Here is a 5,468-nt window from a genome sequence, read left to right as displayed (position 1 = left end):
GGCAAGCGCTCTACCAAAGAGCCAACTTCCCAGCCCTAAATTGTGTTAATATTTTTACTAACTAAAGTGATTTTACAGAGCCTATTTAGCTCACTACAATGCCGAACAGATTGAATGGAGACATGAAAATAAATTCCACATCCAAATGAGGCAACTTAAAGAGTTTTCAAAGAGAAATCATGAAGATGTAACAGTGATGGATCCCGTATAGTCCTTCAGCTTCACTAGACTTGAAGCCAAGATGTTGTGATTAATTGGAAATCAGGCAAGAGCTAAGAGGAGGACATAGAAGCAAGACATAGAATCATTGTCCTTTTGTAACAGGCACTGTCTTTCTAGGTATAGGTGATTTAACTCTACTCTCCTCCATACATCTTGGTGAACAAATGCAAGACCAAGAGAAAAATAATATATTGAAATAATTTTGCATAGAATAACTTCATTGTTCCTTATATGGTATCTAAGAAGATAAAAGTGCAGCATTTTTCAGTTTCTTTTAACCATCTTCTTAGCAAAATATATCTTTTAGGTTAGAATTGATTGAACCAAAAAGTGATGGAGTATTTATTTTTGTGGGCACTTTAGACACAAGAAGACTTTCAAGATAAAAGAAAAAAGAAAAAATACAGCCAAATATTTGTGATCACAGCTTCTTGGACTGTTTTCTGGAGACAAAGTTTTACATTAGATTTCTTCTCATTGACATAGATGTTGTTTCATGGCAACCAAATGCAAGAGGGAAGTTTAATAGACTCGCCTGGCCAATTGAACAGCATGAAAGAAGAAAATGGCAAATAATATTTAATGAATTACTTTGACCAATTACTTTGCCAGAAGAAAGAAGGAAAAAATATAATTCAAAATCAATTGACTTAAAAGTATGAAAAAATAATAGTGAAGAGAGATTAGAGAAAACATAGAGGATTGTTTTCTCTCCAATGGAGTAATGGGTTCTTGATCTTGTTTCTTCCCTTCTATCTTCACAAGCTATCAAGTGTGTCTCACGACTAGATTATCCAGTTCAGACAGAGAACTCGTAGAAGAAAGATACTATTTGCAGCAGATGTAGATGATTTATAACCTTAGACAATCTATTTAAATCTGTTAAAATTCTCTCCTATCCCAAACATCTCTCTTTGGACAGCTTTGTTTACTTTTCCCAAGACTATCCTTCATTAACTGCTTAAAATTTTGGGAGGAAATATTCATACTCTCTAGAAATTTCTGGTTGGTTGTCATTTCTGTGTGTTTTTGTTTTTTGTTGTGTTTTTAAACTGAATTTCAAAAGGTTGTGCAAGTGTGTTACAATTAAATATATCCATCTAATTGTCCAATGCTCTTGGATCAGAGTTACTCCTTCCATCATTCTCAACCAAAGGCTTCTCCAAGATTTATTTCAGATTTACCACTTCCTTTATCATATGTGTACATTGAGTATTCTAGCTGTACTTGCCCCTTGTTCATTTTTCATTCATTCTATGTCTTTACTATAATTCCTTTCTGTTTTCAATTTCCTGATAGTCATCCTGTTAAACTGTCTATTAATACTTTGAAAGGTTTATATACATTTCATGGCGTTTCCATTCTGCATATGCTTGAACTAATGTCAGCTTGTATTTCCATAATTCATTCATCTGCAGTAACAATTTGCAATACTGGAGACGTGAAGCACCTAAACATGATTTTATTCTCATCCATTTGGAAGATTAATCTTTAGTCAAAAAGAAAGTTAAAAAATGGCATAGAATGTATTCCTAGCTACTAATTTTTATTAATGGCTTTGTACAGCGGTGTGATTGTTTTATTTTACATGTTATAATATTTTCTACTACCTATAAGTTTTGGAAAAACAAGAAAACTAAAATTTATTCCTATAGAGGAATGTGATAGAAAGAGAAGACAGATTTTATGTTTGTCATATCTCTGATGAGTACCCATATTGAAGACTTAAAGTCATTTTTCTTCCTATGTTAGACAGATAAGGAAAACATAATATTACATATGATAAGACAACTATTTGTGACGTTTTAAAATGTACCTTATTAAATGATGACATTTACTTTATTAGCTAACGTTTCGGGTTGAAATTTGGCAGGCTGATCTATTTAACACATTTCTGGAAGGCCCCTACTGAAAAACACAAATTGTGGTTGGTACTATTTCTACACTTTAATGAATGGTTGAACGTGTTTGGCATTAGTGCTTGGTAAATAATTCAACGCTATTGTAACTTGCTCCCTACACTTGAAAAACTTGTAATGTCACTAAATATCATCTAGTTGTCAAATGTTATTTTGGCGAATCTGATTTTAAAAAGTTAATTTGTAAAGGAATAACTTTCAGGAGATTAAATACAGATTATCATTGGTTTGAGAGTGACATTTTTATACCACTGATCCATGTTGTACTGAAGTCCCAGTGTTTTGAAGCCCTAAGGATCTTCTCAATGTTTTTCTGAATTATATTTGAACTCTAAGTAAATTTTTCTGGGCCTTGGTAGACCAATTATGGATCTATCCTTCCAGATACTATTTTTTGTCCCACTTATGCTGGACTAAAATCTTTCATTAATCATAGGGGAGGGGTATTAAAAATAATCTTGTGACACCTTGTGAACTTGTTCACTCATATGGGCTGGTCATCTGTAAGTTGAATGTTTGAATTATAGTACATACTCTCAAATTTTGTGATCTCATCTTTCATTTTAAGTTGCCTTGCATTTCACAATTGCTTACTGCTAAATCCTGTATCTCAAGAAACTGTGGCCCTGAAATATAGGAAATGAGAAATTGAAATGGGTCTTCGATTACTTTGGTGCATGTTGCATGGGTCTTTGTGAGAAGTCTTGCCCATGTTATCTGATAATGCAGGTAAGTGGTACCTGGGATCCTAGGACTCATTGGGTCATGCAGAAGAGTAATATTTGTTAGATATCTTATCAGCAAAATTTGGGAATAATCAGTAGGAATGCTTCAGAAATATGGAGAAAAACAGTTTGGGACCAGTGAATTTAAACAATAAACAGAGAAGCAGAGTAAAATCCCTTATAGATTAGAGGAAAACAACATTTTTTTTTAACCATGTGAATTCAGAAGACCAAGAACAGTTAGAATGTATCACAAGTTTATACCAAAGACACTGAGTTGATACGTTTATATTCTAATATACATTTTAAACCTAATTATTTATATTCTAATTCTACTTATTGGAATAAATAAATATTAATTTATTTGTGAAATTATCAACTAATTCTAGTAAGTTTCACTGTGTGAAATATAAAATCAGCACATATAAATATAAAATATATAACTATATATAATATAAGAAAAAGACACATGTTTTGCATTGTTCTGTTGTGGTTACAGTATCAAAGGCAACTCTGTTTTAAAGTATTATTCCATTATCTCTACCTCAGTGTTTGATAGAGTTGGAACTAAAGCTTTACCATTTGTAGATTTACAGCCTGGAGGCAAGAGAAAACACTCTGATTAAAACATTAGCAATTTAAGGCCCAATAATGAGGAGAAACATCTGGACTTCTCCTGCAAGTATGTAAATATTTAGTGATAGAAATGCAATAGTGTAACTTCCTGCCTGGTAGGATGGTAGACAGGCCAGGACATTAAATAATCATGAATATGATCAATTTTTTCACCTTCTTGGCTTTAGTTACTTTTGAAATGTTAGATATAATAAACAATTATATTTTGATAAAATACCTTCTAGTCTGAACAGTTCTGACTGAACTGTTCATCTCTCTATGATCCCTTGTAACTAAGATTAGTTTTGTTCAAGTAAAACAATCTATGCTGTCAGGGTAAGATATTCTGATTGGTCTGTTCCTACATGGAAGAAGAGTAAAGGGTCAGGTAGACATTTGTCCCAGTAAGACCTCATTTTGGAAAATGTCAGCTGCATAAGGTTAGAAGTAGCTCTTAACCAAGGCTTACTTTGAATCCATTAGCTCCACAAAACTAATTCAGTTGGATCAATAAATACTTGAAAAAGCCATCACCTTTGAACCTAGCTATAAATTATTGAAAGTATGATCAAATTCCAAATGAAAAAGACTTAAAATTGTCATTGACAAAAAAAGTTTGCAAATGTGAGCATTCGGCTGAACAATATATTTTTTTCCACTATTCCCAGAATTTTAGGGAAATAAGATCAGTAGCATTGTCAGAAACAATATAGTTTCCTTGTTACAAGTAGGCAACCAATTATATAAGTCTGTATAAAGATTGCATCATTAGCTACTTAAATTTATAAGATACTACATGTTTCAGCAGCACGTATTCCCAAATTACAGTACAGAGATTAACATGGCAATTGCACAAGGATGATATGAAAATTTGTGAAGTATTCCGTACTTTTCATTCTTCAGACGCAAGAAATGAAAAACAGTTATTAAAAAGTTGATTACAAAATAACAAGTGTAACAACACACGTAATTAATATAATTAAATTTAGTTTGGCATCAGTGTATTAAATCTTCACATCATAAAGGCGTTTACAAACCATAAACTTTACAAAACTTTTGAAATTAGACAACATTGTCATGTTATCCCAAAGAAAAATAATATTAGGACCTAGGTAAAAAAGGAATCTAAAACTTTCTATATGGAATACAATCTGAAAGGAAACATTAATGAACCTATATATTATAAAATAATATAGAATTCAAATTATATCTAGGAGAGAATAAAATAAATTATGAACATTACACAAACATAGAATATTTTAAAATATTTTTTTTCAGACAAGCACCCGAAATACTTTAGTTTCTGTACTACTCATTTAAACAGATAAGTTAAAATTATTTCTGATTAAAATTTCACAAACTCTGCAGAAATCATTATACATGTATACAAAAACTCTTGAATACATTTGACATCCAATGCAGGCAATTCACTTGTAAGAATTCCACGGAATTCATGAATTTTTACAGTAAGTATTGGTGTTGCCCGACGCTGGTGGCTCAAACTATAAAAAGAATTTAGAGGTTTTACCAGGTGTAATAGACTCAGACAGTCCTACCACTATAAAGGTCATGATAAGGTCTCTAAATGAGACTATTCAAGTTCATAAAGGCCAGAGGATTGCCAAATACTTTTACTCTCATATCTAAACTTGCCTAATCCCACACTGAATCAAAACAGAAAAGGAGGGTTTGGAACCACAGATACTGTAGCCTGGGTTCAGGAAATTACAGATAAAAGGCCTCACAAGGCCATTAAATCAATGGAAAACAAATGACAGGAGCTGACAGATCCTGTATAGCTGGAAAAGATTGGCCTATGGCCTGGCCAGTGCATTATACTTCTTCTTCCTTAATTGGATTAGGGATGGCTTCTAATGTAGCTTAGTCAGCTCAGTGACTCAAATGGGTATGTGAAGGGCAGCAAGGCCACTTCAAACCTTGTTATCCCCAGCTTGCCCTTTTCTTTATGGGGCAGAGACATCATTCA

The 5,468-nt window shown here is 32.7% G+C and overlaps 1 pseudogene; it reads left to right on the top strand.

Annotated features, from left to right (window-relative positions):
• Nucleotides 1-4,277: 4,277 nt before the first annotated feature.
• LOC122121185 lies at nucleotides 4,278-4,374 on the top strand (annotated as a pseudogene).
• Nucleotides 4,375-5,468: the final 1,094 nt, after the last annotated feature.

This window comes from Dipodomys spectabilis, unplaced genomic scaffold, assembly GCF_019054845.1.
Source record: "Dipodomys spectabilis isolate Male_0828 unplaced genomic scaffold, ASM1905484v1 ptg000185l, whole genome shotgun sequence".
NCBI lineage: Eukaryota > Metazoa > Chordata > Mammalia > Rodentia > Heteromyidae > Dipodomys > Dipodomys spectabilis.
The sequence above is the reverse complement of the archived record's forward strand: the minus strand, read 5'-3'. Positions and strand labels throughout refer to the sequence as shown.